The sequence below is a fragment of the Dreissena polymorpha genome, chromosome 1, assembly GCF_020536995.1.
Source record: "Dreissena polymorpha isolate Duluth1 chromosome 1, UMN_Dpol_1.0, whole genome shotgun sequence".
Lineage (NCBI taxonomy): Eukaryota > Metazoa > Mollusca > Bivalvia > Myida > Dreissenidae > Dreissena > Dreissena polymorpha.
The window spans coordinates 106,629,533-106,647,711 of record NC_068355.1 but is presented as its reverse complement, the minus strand read 5'-3'; the positions used below and the strand labels follow the sequence as shown (position 1 = coordinate 106,647,711).

The following is an 18,179-nucleotide window of genomic DNA, read 5'->3' as shown; positions in this document are numbered from 1 at the left end:
CATTTTTCACAAATTTAAGAAATTTTCAAATCTAAGTTTCACAATTTAAAAAAGTTGGCTACTCAAATCTTCAAAATTAAAAAAAAATTGCGACTAATTTTTTTTCACAATTTTGAACACTTAAGGACTCATTTTTCACTCTTGAAAAGTTTGCTTCTCTTTTTCTTCACCAAATTAGGGGACCACAGCCACTTCACAAAAATATGGAAAAATTGAAATCTTAGAGCACTACTACAGTTACCAAGACAAAACACAATCCAAATAAAACAAGAGGACCCAAGGTGCTAAACTGAGACTAAAGAAAACCTTATAGTTTCAAGACTGCAGTGTTCACATGGTAGCAGGTTTCACAGTTTAACTGCCACAAAACCTGGCAGCCAATTTTTTTTTTAACAAACCACTCTCATTTTCAATATTCTAAGCAAGTTTTGTGATGAGTGGGTTACAAATATTATTTATAGAGAGTTCAAGTGGTGGCCATGTTTTCCAAATGACTGGCAGTGCTTTCCAAGGCCATCTATTTAAACGGTCCCTCGCCAGGGTGCTTGAATTTTGAAGTCACAGTCAGCAGGCGCTTGAAATTTACCTATTATAGTGTATTTTTCTGCCCATAGTCCCTCTAACGATCAAAGCGATATTGACTGCAACGAATATTTTTAGTTTCCCAACCAAGCCAGCCAAAAAGGCGGAGCGTCGATGTATTAGAAAATCGATAATGACCAATGATAGCGCACACTTAGCATGAGCAACAGCACTTGTAGGCAGTCAATACCTGCAGTAAAATTATGCAAACAACTAGTGACATTATTGCAATAAATGTTGGATTTTGTGACAGTTTGTTGACTCTGTTTTCTACCAGACCCATCGGTCCCTATGGTGTGCATCGCAACAATAAAATCTCAGCAAGTCACTTAGAGTACTGATACAGTACACTCCACGCGTTTTCCCCAATTTCCCTCCATACTCCGCGGGTTTCGACCTGGAGGGAGATTAAGAAAATCCCGCTATACACGGCGTTTGCATGATTTTGGACGCGGCGGTTAACGATCTGCAAAACTGATAAGCCGACGCGGCGGCCCTCGGCATTGGCAACGCGGGGGAAACTCCGCGTTTTACGAGATAACGATCAATTTAATTTTGTTTGACTTCCTGATTTTCAAATAAAATTACATTTATTACAAGTACATACATGTACATGTAGTATAATATTTACAATTAAAAAAAACAACCAAGATAGATCGATCCCGACGTGGTTGTAGAAGTAGTTGTTGTTGTATAGAAAACTCGTTGATTTACGACACACAAAACGTCGTCTTTTAACTAATACTTACCAATTAATATATACACAGTTTGCAACATTGTTTTTATTTTGATAATTTAATCCAAAGTTTTCATGTTAGCAGGTGATTTTCTATACTGAACATGTATACAAATGATCTCGCAAATCTGTGTGAATTGACAGTTTGACGTAATCAAAGAAAAGCCGCTTCCTGTCTACAGGCATAACTTACTCAAGTAAACACGTTCAACGAATGCATAAGGAATGGTTTTAATTGTCGGAACAAAGTCAATTCTCTGCTCGCTAATGTATTGACTTTCTCTTTGTTTGTAGGTTATTCCATTGATTGCTAAAAGGTGGTAACTATTGAGATGATAATTGCATTTAATATTCACAGTTGTATTCTTGTTGCGTCGACATTCTAAACAATGTTTAGCTGTAATTATGGACCAAATCGGCAGAGTGACATTCACACATGTTAATCCCTTTTGTCAAAACACCGCAGACAGCAGTCTACACAATAGGTCAGTAGACAAGCTTTGCGTGTTTTCATAACGTCAAACACTTAAAATCCAGTTCCGCCCAGATGTCTTCTTTAATCAGTTTACTATACAATTAGTGTTAAAATAATTACTCTACTAAAATACCGTAACGATAAAGATTCGGCGTGTTCGATTTGAAATTATTAAAGAGGAAATATTAACTTATTCGCGATATAATTTCGTTAATAAATACCAAAGAAACTTTTAACCGAAATCAAGAAAATTCAATGTTCTCTGCGCAACAAAGTTTGTATAAAAAAAAATCAATACACGCACGCTTTGCAGGAGTATACATTGTACCTTGACCTTGTACATTGCAGCATAATTTTCGCGCGCTTTTGTCTGGAAATATACATGACTGTATATTGGAAGCATTTGTAAACGTCGTGTTAACAATTAAAAATCGTGGTGTGTTTCGGATTACGAATTATTATTCTCATTTGGAAATTTTACGAAACATTTATTCCTGTGTCATATGTGTCATGATTTAAATATTAATTTGTCAAATGTATTATATAAGACTAATTCATATTGTAGACGTACCTGTGAATTAAAAAACATAATTTTTATACGTATTAATTTTCTATACAATTATCTTTTTTATACATGTACTACAGTGTTTAAACAATTAATTATAACAATGTTTTTATTTTTTGGCATGCCCAGTAGCACACTGCTAACGCGGCGTTGCGCGGCAATCACTGATAAGAACGGAAAGTGTCTGCATTTACCGACTAGCCTAAAGTAATACACGCCGTGGGAATTAGCGAACGCGGCGAAACGCCGAGCGTTTTATCGAGTTCACCTCACTCTTCCAACGCCGCGTGAACACTCGCTAGCAGAAAAAAAACCCGCGGAGGGAGCGCGTTTTTTGGGGAAAACGCGTGGAGTGTACTGTAATGGCAACAGTGTATAATCCTTATGGAAATTGTGAATTTCATGTATAATATTGTAAAAACAAGTTAGGATTCGAAAAAGGCAAGGGGGGCTTCTTTGTCAAAAGGGCACTTTCGACGCGCAGAATTCTGTCAAAAGGGCACTTTCGAGCGCACTGTCGTATCTGGAATGCTCCCTGTTGCATATTAATTTGTATGTTATTAATAATTGTTAGAATATATTATTGCCATAAAAACGCTTTTTCGAAACATAAACCCGAATTCAAAACCTATACACGCACCTTAAGTTCAAGGGAAGGTCAAAGGGTTCAAAATTTGTGCATATAGAAAGGCCTTGTCAATATACAGTACAGGCACCGTGTATTTCAACAAACGCCACTCGCCGCGGTGTTCATCTCACTGTGTTTGCTTCCAATATGAACCCCGCGATGGGTGTTCAGATCAAATGTCGCGATCACCGCAATTCACCGTGGACCCATAATATCTACTGCGGTGTTCATCGTGTTTGCTTAAAATAAAATACAGTACACTCCACGCGTTTTCCCCAAAAAAGCGCTCCCTCCGCGTTTTTTTTCTGCTAGCGAGTGTTCACGCGGCGTTGAGAGAGCGAGGTGAACTCGATAAAACGCTCGGCGTTACGCCACGTTCGCTAATTCCCGCGGCGTGTATTAATTTAGCCTAGTCGGTAAATGCAGACAATTTCCGTTCTTATCAGTGACCGCCGCGCAACGCCGCGTTAGCAGTGTGCTACTGGGCATGCCAAAAAAAAAAACATTGTTATAATAAATTGTTTAAAAACTGTAGTACATGTACATCAGGGATGTATAATCTATTATACATCCCTGTGTACATGTATAAAAAAGATAATTGTATATAGAAAATTAATACGTATAAAAATTATGTTTTTCAATTCACAGGTACGTCTACAATATAAATGAATATAAGACATTTGACAAATTAATATTTAAATCATAACACATATAAGACAATAATAAATGTTCCATAAAATTTCCAAATGAGAATAATAATTAGTAATCCGAAACACACTACGATTTTTAATGTTAACACGACGTTTACAAATGCTTCCAATATACAGTCATCATGTATATTTCCCGACAAAAGCGCGCGAAAATTATGCTGCAATGTACAAGGTCAAGGTATACTCCTGCAAAGCGTGTATTGATTTTTTTTATACAAACTTTGTAGCACAGAGAACATTGAATTATGTTGATTTCGGTTAAAAGTTTCTTTGGTATTTTTTAACAAAATTATATCGCGAATAAGTTGATATTTCCTCCAAAATAATTTCAAATCGAACACGCCGAATCTTTATCGTTACGGTATTTTAGTAGAGTAATTATTTTAACAGTAATTGTACTGTAAACTGATTAAAGAAGACATCTGGGCGGAACTGGATTTTAAGTGTTTGACGTTATGAAAACACGCAAAGCTTGTCTACTGACCTATTGTGTAGTCTGCTGTCTGCGGTGTTTTGACAAAAGGGATTAACATGTGTGAATGTCACTCTGCAGATTTGGTCCATAATTACTGGTAAACATTGTTTTGAATGTCGACGCAACAAGAATACAACTGTGAATATTAAATGCAACTATCAACTCAATAGTTACCACCTTCTTTTAGCAATCAATGGAATAACCTAACTTCAAAGAGAAAATAAATGCATTAGCGAGCAGAGAATTGACTTTGTTCCGACAATTAAAACCATTCCTTATGCATTTGTTGAACGTGTTTATTTGAGTAAGTTATGCCTTTAGACAGGAAGCGGCTTTTCTTTGATTACGTCAAACTGTCAATTCACACAGATTTGCGAGATTTTTAGGGTCCTTGGTCATTTGTTTACATGTTCAGTATAGAAAATCACCTGCTAACATGAAAACTTTGGATTAAATTATCAAAATAACAAGAGTTCCGCGGTCGGAGATGACCGCATTGAAGCCGGATTTTTTATTTAAATGACAGGAAAGTACCTTTCGTGTTTTTGTCAATGCAATACTTAAATTACTGAAATATTGACCTTTATGTCAAGTTTGAAGACTCTAGGTACAAGCATACCAAAGTTATAACATGGAATAAGAACTTTAACATTTTTACCTACCAAAGTTATAAGAACTTTAACATTTTTACATTCAAGGTCACAGTGACCTTGACCTTAGAATGAATGACCTTGAAATGACCAGTGGTCATCTAAGTGTGCTTGCAAACCTTCATGTCAAGTTTGAAGACTCTATGTCCAAGCATACCAAAGTTATAACAATTTTAACATTTTAACATTTAAGGTCACAGTGACCTTGACCTTCAAATGAATGACATTGAAATGACCAGTGGTCATCTTCTAGTACTGGCCAATCTTTATTTCAAGTTTGAAGACTCTAGGTACAAGCATACCAAAGTTATAACATGAAATAAGAACTTAAACAATTTTTACATTCAAGGTCACAGTGACCTTGACCTTCAAATGAATGACCTTGAAATGTCCAGTGGTTACTTACTAGTTCTGGCCAACCTTCATGTCAAGTTTCAAGACTCTAGGTCCAAGCATACCAAAGTTATAACAACTTTAACATTTTTACATTCAAGGTCACAGTGACCTTGACCTTCAAATGAATGACCTTGAAATGTCCAGTGGTTACTTACTAGTTCTGGCCAACCTTCATGTCAAGTTTCAAGACTCTAGGTCCAAGCATACCAAAGTTATAACAACTTTAACATTTTTATATTGAAGGTCACAGTGACCTTCACCTTCAAATGAATGACCTTGAAATGACCAGTGGTCATCTGTTAATCCTGGCCAACCTTCATGTCAAGTTTGAAGACTCTAGGTCCAAGCATACCAAAGTTATACCATGAAATAAGAACTTTAACATTTTTACATTCAAGGTCACAGTGACCTTGACCTTCAAATGAATGACCTTGAAATGACCAGTGGTTACTAACTAGTTATGGCCAACCTTCATGTCAAGTTTCAAGACTCTAGGTCCAAGCATACCAAAGTTATAACAACTTTAACATTTTTTATATTGAAGGTCACAGTGACCTTGACCTTCAAATGAATGACCTTGAAATGACCAGTGGTCATCTGTTAATCCTGGCCAACCTTCATGTCAAGTTTGAAGACTCTAGGTCCAAGCATACCAAAGTTATACCATGAAATAAGAACTTTAACATTTTCGAGCACGCCGCCCGCCCCCCCGCCCGCCCGACAACATCAATCTATAAGCCGAGATTTTTTCGAAAAAAATCCGGCTAAAAACGATGTTGCAAACTGTGTTTATATTAATTGGTAAGTATTAGTTAAAAGACGACATTTTGTTTGTCGTAAATCAACGAGTTTTCTATACAACAACTACTTCTACAACCACGTCGGGATCGATCTATCTTGGTTGTTGTTTTTTTTATTGTAAATATTATACTACATGTACATGTATGTACTTGTAATAAATGTAATTTTATTTGAAAATCAGGAAGTCAAACAAAATTAAATTGAACGTTATCTCGTAAAACGCGGAGTTTCCCCCGCGTTGCCAACGCCGAGGGTCGCCGCGTCAGATTATCAGTTTTGCCGATTGTTTACAGCGGCGTCCAAAATCATGCAAACGCTGCGTTTCAGCAGGATTTTCTTAATCTCCCTCCAGGTCAATCCCCGCGGAGTATGGAGGGAAATTGGGGAAAACGTGTGGAGTGTACTGTAATTGAACATAACCTTATTGTATTGATCTCTTTCATTTAAAAGTCATAATGAATAATGTATTTCACATCCATGCCCATGACAGTGTTTATTTGTCTTTTAAAACGATTGCGTATAAAAGAAAACTGCGTTCGCACCAAGCTGTAGGATACTGCACCTGCAGGAGTGTTAATTGAGTGTTTGATTATTCAATTAACAGTTTGAAGCCATGGAGAACTCATAACTGATTGTAGTAATCGTATTATCCTGAGTCTCTGGATTCTCCGATACACACATGTCAACTGTCTCAATCGCACACATGAAACTTTTCCCATCTGTATCCATTACTATATAATCCCATATATGCCCGATATATATTTTTAAAACCAAATTATGTGTGGGTAGTATAGACGATAAGAGTCATAAACACAAACGTTGAAATTTTTGAAATTTTCAAATGAATTTCGGCATTGATTCTATTTAAAGATGTGATGAAATAAGCTCCCAATCAGGATCGTTGTATTGCAACATGCCTAAATCACCTGACACAGTTTGCACACGTCATGTACCGCTATTTTAGGTCACAAATTCTACATGAAACAAATGAATCTCTTTGTCCAGTAAAAAGCAAGCGAATATTGGTGTGGGTGTTTTGATTTGTAAATAAAAATTTCGTAGCGAGTACAACATTGAGATCATTTAATTTCCATTCAAAGTTTTGTTGTGAATTTCAACTAAAGTACCGGGGTATCTTGCGAATTATTTGGCATTGACATTTCCTCTTAATAAAATATAATTTTAACACGCTGTATCGTCACCGTTACGCTGTATCAGTTCCTTCATTATTGAAACAATTATTGTATTGAATACCGACTGCACACAAGTGTCGTAACATATGCAGTGCTCCAGCCAGCTTTTCAAAATAGAGGGGAGCTTCCCCCAAAAGGGCACATTTCACGCGTAGTTTTGGAAAATAGGGCATTTGGTTATAAATATACTTAAGTATATACTTTGGTCATACTATATACTTATTAATTGTAAACACTAGTGCATTGGATGACTTCATCAATTGTATGCTGTTTCTCATTTTGTATTATGAAATTACAATCAGTGCACGCGAACTTTAGGAAAAAAAGAGCATTTGGTTATAAATATACTTAAGTTTATACTTTGGTAATACTATATACTTATTAATTGTAAACACTAGTGCATTGGATATGTGTGGGGGAGGGGGATTTTGATGTTTTTTGTATCACCTATCATCATTGAACTGCACGTTAATCTTTCAGGTTCCAGTTTCAGCATCAGTGGCCTTTTAGAAGAAAATGAAATGAAGAAAACATGAAATAAATTCAGGGGTTTCACTGGGTCAAAAAAACGTTGTGACTGTCACTACTTAAATTTGTTGCTTTAAATAACTTTGAGCCAATGTTTGGCCACAATAATAATATAAATTAAAACAAATATCTATATTGACAAATTTAAAGTCTAAACAATGAATGATCAATGTCACCATGAAGTAGCATCCAGTCTGTAGATTAAAATGAAACATGAAACATTGTTATTGTTAATAATAGGATATACAGTAGAATTGCAATAACTCGAGCTGGCGATTTCTCGAAAACTGGCGATAACTCGAGCATTAAAGGTAGTCCCTAGCATTTTTCTTTAATTTCTATATAAAAATACCCGCAATAACTCAAACATGCGATTTTCGATAACTCGAGGATGTGTGCCAGTCCCTGAAAGGAATTTCACACCTAATTAACTGGCAATGATTCCAGGACATTTTCTCGTCTGGTCGGTGCTAAAAATATTCGAGTTGTGAAAACAGCGCAATCATGCAGACAAAAGATGCTCGATTAGGTGTGAAGTTAGTTGCAGTTTGAGAACCACTGCAAAGTGTCATCCTTTGAGAAACACTGCAAATTGCCACCAAAGCGCAAGATGTAGTACGCCGATTCTTTCAAGCAACGCCAAACACAGACCGAGAACTACAGATGCTCTGCTCGCTGTCGCGAAATGTCTTCCGCCATCAGTTCCGGGAAGCAAATGGGTTGCGAAAATCTTTAATCCTAGACTTTGCGCAACAAGAGTCTGACTGAATGAACATTAAATACAAAGTGTGTAGTGATAATGTTGTTTTTTGTTTTTTTAATGCGCATGTACGTACCTTGTGTGCTTTTTTAATATGCTACATGTACATTGAATATTGATGTAATATTTGTTATTATATTTGTGTTTTGTGCGTATGTTGAATTAATTAAACGAATTTACAATCATCCTTGTTGTTTTGTTTATTATACTGTCAGTGATTTTTTTTGCCAGAAATTACAGCCTATATTCGGCTGCTTCCCAATTGCAAATAATGACGTTTTTTCCCAAAAATTTGATTAAAATTTTCCAAAAAAAGACAAAATTTTCCCAATAAAGCCAATAAGATTACAATGTAATTTAGCAATAATTTCGAACGAGTGCCGATCGAGTTGCTGAGTCGTCGCCGAACAACAACTGACTTACGTATTTTTTCGCGAATTTAGCCGAATACGATTTTACATTGCTATCCACATCTCTCTCTATATTGCGGAGGATACCGACGATAGTCGATGTATCCCGATTGTAAACGCCTGTTTTTATACACGCCCAAGATGGCGGCAAGCAGACGAGAAATTCGCGATGCGCAGCGAAAATGATAAATAACATTCAAATTAACAACGGATATCATATGGTTATTACGGAATAATTTAATGGGTGTGTCAATTAACGCAAAATATAACGTTTGAGATAAAAACAACAAATATATATTACAAATCTTCACAGTGAATGTGCATCACGGAAATCAGTGTTGGGAAATTGGAGTTAGTCTACCGTTACACACGAAGTTAATGCATTTAAGATGAGTATCGTTCGAAAATGGAAAGAGACAAACATGATATCAGGGTTTTTTTTCCACTTTTTGGGAAGATAGCCCATGGCTTTGGAATTGGGAATTTTATCGGCATTTTTTTGAAATTGGGAAAATAAATTCATTAGCCTTTTTTTCCACACGTCAAGTCCACTGATTAGTTAAATACTAAATTTGATTTAACTCTTTATAATCATTCAAATTTAAAGAAAAAAAATCGTATAATACTTTGTTAGATGTAATTGAATTAAAATTGAGAAAAAATACACATAAGACTTCTTTCTAAAAAAAAAAAAAAAAAAAATTAATTTTTTTTTCTTTTTTTTCTTTTGCAATTGGGAATTTTTTGCCACATTTTGGGAAAAAAGTATACTTTTTGGGATTGGGAACATAGCCAAATTTCGGCTATAAAATCGGGCCAAAAAAAACCCTGGATATGATTTATATGTTAGTGGATCTGTGTAAAATCAGATTCATATGCATATTCTGCTTTATTATGTTTGTCACGCTTTACAGTTTACTAAAATAGCATTGAAGCAGGGGTTTTTTTTAGAAAAAGGGGAAGACGCTGGGTAAAAGGGGAAAATAGAGCGCAAAAGAGACACATTTGGGGAAAAAAATAAAAACTTTTCATTTCAACTCTATAACTCACCTACAGACTTCAGGGGGGTTTTTTTATAGAAAAAGAGGCATGTATCTGACCTTTTTGTTCTTAAACACATGAACAATTATGATATTAAAGTCAAAGTCCTGAATAAAGTTGCGGGGGTAGATCTAATAATGGGAAATGTTTTCAACTGGGGCCGGGGGACGATGTCAATATTGTGATTTCAATATCATGATGAATGGGTAGATGATTTAGATCTGCTACAGTATTGGAAGGGAAAGGTGCAGCAGCTGCCGATTGTGTACTTTAACTTTCACAATGTTCGATGTTGATTACATGTACCTCCGAATCCTGCTGGGTTTCAACGGTTTTTGATGATTCATTCTTAAAAAATGCGTCGACGCAGTTAATATTTTCCGAGTCCGAACGTTTTATTTTGTTCGTGTATGAACGCCAATTGTGAGACTTTTTTTCTGTTTTAACGTTTATATCTTGGCTTTCACATAACCCGGATGAAAATTCGACTGGTTTCCGGTTATTAATTGACGAAACACCCTTCTCGCGCAAGACCGGAATCCAGTAAAATAGTCACATGATTAATACGATTAGTAGCCCGGTTTCCATGACGTAATTTAAGAGCTATATTTAGAATCACTGGTATTCCCAGAGCGTTCGTCGGGAGAGAGAGAGAGCGAGATCGTTGTACATGGTACAAATTGGATAAGTGTCGACTTCCCATAAGAAAAAAACACATTTCTTTGAGGGTAAAATATGATATTTTTGTGAAAAATTATATTTTTGGAGGGGAAATTGTATTTTTAGGGGAAAAATTCTGGTAGGGGAAGACGCCGAATATCGGCGTCACTTTCTTAGTAAAAAAAACCCCTGTGAAGTGCAAGATGTTGAAAGGTAAATAAATGAAATAAATTATTTTAACTCCATATAATACATCATTAACATAGCAAGACCACTAAAGCGTTTTTTTTTATAAATATGTGTTAATGTTTTCACCATATGATATTTAATTTAAAAGAATACTGAATTAAATTCTTACTGTTAAAGAGGTTATGATTAAATGGTATATTTAAGAATCTATATAGATTATTTCAAGTTCAATATGAATGTGGAAGGATATTAACTTAACATTGTCGTCATTGTAAGAACACATTAAATTAGTACTTTATAATATAAAAATGCTGTCAAACATACTTTAATAATTTTAATTTTGTTCTTATAATCATATTTATAATGTTTCCCAATTTCATGGTTTATCGCGCTATTTTTCCCAATTTCATGGTTTATCGCGCTAATTTTCCCAATCCAAAAGGCACAGGCTGTAAGAAAAAAAAGCAAAAAAAATCACTGACTGTAACCTTAAGCGATTTTTACAAAGCCTTTTTTCTCTAGCACCCTCTTACATGTAAATAAAGCGTTTGCGGTCAGAAATTGAGCATCATCAACCGAGACAGTTAGAACAAATAATACCATGGATTACTCGAAACCTGCGATTACTCAAGCATCAAGGTCAGTCCCGTGCTTCCTCGAGTTATTGCAGTTTGACTGTATTTATTTCACAACACGTTATTTCAACTAATGTCAACAACGTTGACAGTTTTGTTAGGTCGCGAAAATATATGACAATATCAACATTACATTTTACTTGCAGAGTGATAAATCCTCCTTCCAAACAAGTTCTTTATTTGTTGAAATAACAACTGTCTGCCCCTATTCATGTTAAAATTCATCATGATTGAGTACAGACAGTGTTTACAAGTTCAGAAATAAAATCCATACACAAATATGTTTTCCATGCCGTAATTTCGAACTAAAAATTAACCGCATATTCGCATTAAAAAAAGATGATTAATTTTCAAGTGTTAATAGGTATTTTGAATTAAAATCACTATTTTTGCAAACAAAAAATTATAGCCAAAGAATTCAGAAGTTTAAAAAAAACAATAGTGCTGAGTTTGATTTCATTCGAGTGTGATTGTGCCTAACCAAGCGTGACCTTCGATATAATCTTTCACAGCATGTTACTATCGTCTGCAACAAAAGGCTAATTAGTGATCTGATAACAAACCATGCCCTTGGGGCTTGTTTGTTCACAATGTGTTGACCTAATACACCCCAGGCAGTCATGTTATCTGTGTATTCATGTCGATCTTTCTGGCGATTTATACGGCCTGAAAGCAGGAATTTAGAGATCAAAAGGGCATTTGACAGAAAAATAGAGGGGCGCTTTTCAAGTGGGCAAATTTTAGAGGGGCGCAGCGCCCCTCTATTTACTGCTACCTGGAGCACTGATATGGATGCAATACGTAAATTCGGACAGTACTTAAAGTCGGACACAAGTAAATAAATGATTTAATACTCTCTTGATTTCTTTGAAACTTGGTAATTGTTGTTTAAAAGGGCAATTGCATTGATTAACACCATAAGAGTCAATAGTATTGATCATTTAAATGCTTTATTTATGTTTCCAACTTTTTGTACTGTCCGAATTAAAGTACGTATACATGCGCATATACATGTTATATCTACATGTAGCATATGATTTTCTTTTGTACATTTACATTTAAACAGAGTGAATGACTCTCGCAGACAGGTGTTTAAGGTGGCTGCGCAGCATCGCAGATATCGCGGGTGTTCCCGTTAACGATAGTATGAAATCACGGCGAATTCGGGTGTTCGCTGAACACTGTCAGTAGCGTGTCCGCCCCCCGCAATATCTCACCCATCGGGAAAAGTGAACACCGCGGACAGGCGTTTTTGTTTAAGTACACGGTGCCTGTACTGTACACATGCATACCAAATATGAAGGTTACATCTGAAGCAACGTAGAAGTTATGAGCATTTTCCGTAACCTAAACGAAAAGTGTGACGGAAGTTAAGACAGACAGACGGACGGAAAAGCGATCACTATATGCCCACCTTCGGGGGTATAAAAAAAAAGGACATCGCAGAGTGACATCCCTTTTGAGGAAGTTAATAAACTTCGCTGATTTTCAACAATAATTCCAAAATATATACCTAAATTATTCCAAGTACTGCTGTGTTTATATCTCTCGCTATTCATCCCGTTAATGCGTTTGAAAAATGAAACAGGCTAAGCAAGTTGTGAAAGTGTATTTATTTCCCAACAACTGCCATATTTTGTTACTAATGCGGACGGAAATAGATGGCGCAACTACAAATTAATATTCATCAGAGGCTACTCTCTACTATACTGTAAATTCCAAATGACTTCATTCTATATATAATAGGCGTCGTCAAGTGCTACGTTATTGTCAGAAAGACCGGTGTGTACACAATTAAATGACTTTCATAAGATCAGTTGCCTTACGTACGCGCTGAAAAATCAACGTGTAACGATATGCGTAGAAAGAACATTAATTTTATGCAGGCCATACGAAAACATTACCTAGGGACTTATCTCCATTGGCGAGTAAAATAGCGCTAATCACCTTGTTTATCAGGGACAATAAAACAATCTCTTTTTTGTATCGAACGGAAGTGTACTGCGGCCTTTCCATTAGAGAAAAATTGCAGTAGATTCATTATTTAATAAATCCTAACTTGACAGCCAAGTGGGGGGTGGGCCTGCGTACGGACCTGCGTACGGGCCTGCATTGCCTCGAAACACGCCGCACAAAACATCAACTTACAATGCTCTACCGTATAGTCAACAAGCTGGTTGACATTCATGCCAACAAGTACCTGACACCACGAAGGAAGATGCCTAGACACCCGCACGGTTCTGGCTTCTTACCAATCACTCCTACATCTGACACCTTCAAGTACAGCTTTTTCCCACGTAGTATACCCCTTTGGAACGATCTACCAGCATCCGTTGCTGAGGCCCCCTCTCTGGCATCCTTCAAGAGTGGGCTTTCCAGCCTAACCTTCTAAGGGGACACCCTCCCAGTTACGAATTAAGCATTCAAATGACGGACTAGAGCTATGATGGCGGGGCCTTGTGCCCTGGTACCGTCACGGAAGCTAAATAGGTCTTGCCCTGATGGATGTGAAAAGTAAATGGGTCACTACTATACTTTCTTACTTTTATCTAGCTTTTTTCTACCTTTACTATTGTAGCTTTACTCTTTACTTTAATATATTCTTGCCTTGCGCACCGTCAAAGAAATGTCAATCCATGACAGTTTGATGATACCGTGTAGATGTAGATTGCGCATTAGTCAAATATGCTCTTATTAAATAATTTATTATAAATTGGAACGTATTTTCCACGTTATTTAAATACTGCATAATACATGGAGCACGAATGAAGCAGTATATCATGGATATCATTATTTAGAGATTAACTTTGAAATATAACATAAGAACATACTTGCAAAGCTGCTGACCTGTATCGCAATAGCTGGTACATGTGCTTTCCACATCGGCAACCCATGTCCAATACCTACACCCTAGGAATTGGTTGGTGGTGACCAATCCAGTTGGGCGACTCTCCCGGTATGCCACTCCCTATCCCCAATATAAAATGAAATGTTGGACACTTAACACCTATATTTTGTCCTACTTTCCTGAGTCTAGTAAGAAAACCGACTTAGGAGTCCAACTTAACAGTTCGTGCTATTTTGTATACTATTGAATTAAATACATACTTGCGTAAACGATAATAAATTTAACAATAAATTATTAGGATCATGATTTTTGGCGCGAACGCTGTGGACTTAACGTGATTTTTTCTTGCAAAATATGTGTGGCTATCGAACGGCGGTTTTATGCAACCATTCAATATTTAAAATGCTCACTAAACCGAGCATAAGTTTCCAATATAGTTGCATCTTAGCCATCGATATGCCCCATATAATTAAATAAAATATGGTTCAAAGTTTTAGTTTTTTTAATCTTATTTAAATGATGACTGACCGGATTGATAGGAGGATAAAAAAGAATGGCTAGTGGGTCATTGAAGATAAGTCGGTATGCGATGAAATAAATGCAACAATTATATGAACATTTCATTATTAAATCTAAACTGACATAACATTAAGTAATGTTTAAAACGTAAACTATTAAAACACTTATCATGCATAATTGAAACTATATATTCTAAGTATTATACCATTATAACTAAAATTTTAATTTTATTCAGCCAAATAAAAACTAGTGTACATGTATATTGATATTTAATTATTGTACTAACAGTGAGGTAAAAGTGGTTCCTGTTGATCATGCCAAAAGTTGATGAACCACGATAATGTAGGACCTTTTTGGTACAAATTCTTGCAAACTTAAGGATTAGTGCATGATAGTGTCAAACGCATAACATATTCATTATAAATACACGATAGAGCCGTTTTATTTTAATTTCAAAGAATACATCAGGAATTAAGCAGCACATTGATATGTTGTGATGTCTTACAAGTTGTCAAGTATTTCCCAAACAAACATTACATGTATTTTGAGTTGGGTTTCATAAAAACGCTTAATATATAAACAGTGAAACCTAATTCTCATTAAACATTCTGGTTTGATACACATTTTTTTTTGCAAATATAGCGAGTGTCACAATTGCGAAACAAAGATGCACTAATTAAATGTGTACATAAAACACGGTCTTTTTCATGTTGACAAGTATTGTCTGGACTTTCTTAAACTGTGGAATACAATTATTGTATTTGTCTTAGTATTCAAACAAATCATTTAACAACAATTTATATCAAAATAGTAACAATTCATCAAACTATTAAATACGTATTCGGTTTTGACGATGCTGCGAAGCAGCTCGTCTAAGTTATCATACCATTGTTGCCGGTGGGTTTCCGTGAGGTTCTATCGTGGAGGATAAACTCGTTTGGCTGTAATATATTTATTAATGGTAATAAATATCATTAATATACAACAAAGAGATGTATACTCTTTGAATGTAAAGAATCGAATCTATATAAACATAGCAATACACAAATACAAGTAATGCATGATCCGACGGTGTTCCTTAAAATACAAACAATACTAACAATGCACACAATACAAAATACAATTTAACAACGAAACATTGTGAAAATACTAAAACATAGTTACCTGTAATATATTTATTAATGGTAATAAATATCATTAATATACAACAAAGAGATGTATACTCTTTGAATGTAAAGAATCGAATGACTTTAGCAATCATACGATTCACGAGATCGACATTAAACATATCAGTGCACGGGAAAAGGGATGAGTGATCTGAGTATTAGACAAATTATAAACATGCAACTGTATGGATAAGATGAGCTGAACTTATCTAACCTAGAGAAAAACGACCTTAACGAATAAATCGAATACTAGTAAACAACTAATCAACGAGTACAATATGTATTAAAATAACTACCGTTATGAACTCATAGACAAGTCGTGATTTTCATTTAAAGTTAACGATATTTAGTAATTGGTACAACAATAAAACAACACAACACAATATATTCTTCACAATGGCGACCTATGTAAAAGACCGAGCCAGTCCGATTAAGATAGCTCGATTTTTCTAATCGGCATAACTCGCTGATTATCATTGATGAAGGTAAAGGAAGCTCAGCTATAAATATGACAGCATATTCTGGGGGAAAAATAGTTTGAAAACGTTAATTTTAAATAAGTTTTATTCAATCCATTATATGTTTATAGATCAATGAAACAACTATGCATTTTCTGTATTGTATTTGACATTTATCGTGATTCTGTAAATAAATTGCGAATGAAAACGTGTATAATTAACGTTTAACGCGATCATGAGTGTAAAGAAAACGAATTATTTCGAACCTGCCATTTGTAAACGTTATAGCGAGTATGGTATATAAACAGCATAATAGCCATACTACATCTGTGAAACTCGCTCTTATGCGTGCTGTCTCATTTTGCATATTTAATAAACTTTTAAAACAGAAATTACAGAGCCACATCAGTGCACACACTATGTTTGATAATTCATTCGTTTGTTGGATATTGTTTGCTGTTTGAAACACATATTAGATCATATCGCGAAGATTTAGTTAACCTTACCATGTGTTCATGGGCGAACTCACGTCTTCAAGTCGTATTTGACTATGTGCTCCACGAACAAACATGCCTAAGCTTATTGCATTAGAGAAAAAATAATAATCAAAAGAGAAAATTATATGTTCATGCACATGGGCATGTGAAATCACGTCTGTACACATAACATCAATAACTTAGGAAAGGAAACAACGAAATATAAAGTTTGGTAGGATATCCATGTGAAATTAAAGCGCATGGTGTAATTAAAGAGCATGTCAAGTTTTGAATATATCTGCTACGTAACGTAATGTTATAACCCACAAACGTTTTACTGTAACAGAACGTTTTTTTAAAGATAATTGGTACAGAAAATACACGTCGAATATCTTTTCAAAGATATTTATTGTTATATTTGATCGAGAATGTAACCCACCTCCCAGTTTCGCTTAATTGGTAAAGTTCCCCACGGGTACTACTTCCCCGTACCCCAACATTTTTCGTACCCATTTTTTTTCGTACCCAATTTTGTTACGTACCCAAATATTTGTTCGTACCAATTTTTTTTTCGTTTCCCTTTTTTTCGTACCCAATTTTTTTTTCGTAACCAAATTTTTTTTCGTACCCACATATACAATTGTGGTGATGTAGATAAACTAAAATTGATGCTTTTTTATCCATTCTCTTCAAAAGCATCGTCACACCAGTACTGTCAGTACTTTGATCTTTGAGTATTAGCACGCCACGAAATTGTTTACACAGCACTCAAGTCTGGAAGAACGAGAGCGACGACACCTGTCTCAATCAACGACGCTCTGGAGAGCAGCGGTGGGTTGGAGTCAACAGCTAGGCGCAATTTCTGATTTGCTGATCTGCATTCTGTAACACTCTGTATATAGGATGACTTCATTATCTTATTTTGTCCGATGTGAGTTACAAATAAACAAAAATAAACGTATTTTGCATTTATTATAAAGAATATGGTTTTAGCAAGTTGTAATATATTGCAATATAAATATATTTGTGTATGAAACAGTTTTCTTGAAATTAAAACACCAAATCATATAAACACAACATACCCTACATTTCTCAATCGTTTTGTTTAAACTTTAGGTTCCTAATTTTCCTAATTATAAGCGAAACCTCGGAAGTATCACTTGCTCGTGGATTAATGGATCTACAAAAAGATTTTGCGTCAGTGATTGACGGCCCTGTTATTTTGTCGTGTTAAAATCTACTTTACCGAAACCTCCATTACAGCTTCAATCTACGTTA

At 35.4% G+C, this 18,179-nt stretch overlaps 1 protein-coding gene across 1 annotated transcript in view; it reads right to left on the bottom strand.

The window, feature by feature from the left end:
- LOC127865199 (uncharacterized) overlaps positions 1 to 13,092 on the bottom strand; it is a 43,622-nt gene extending 30,530 nt beyond the window's left edge. The window contains exon 1 of the mRNA XM_052405191.1: positions 12,948 to 13,092. The gene's annotated coding sequence lies outside the window, so the exon portion shown is untranslated. The remainder of the gene's footprint in view (positions 1 to 12,947) is intronic.
- Positions 13,093 to 18,179: the final 5,087 nt, after the last annotated feature.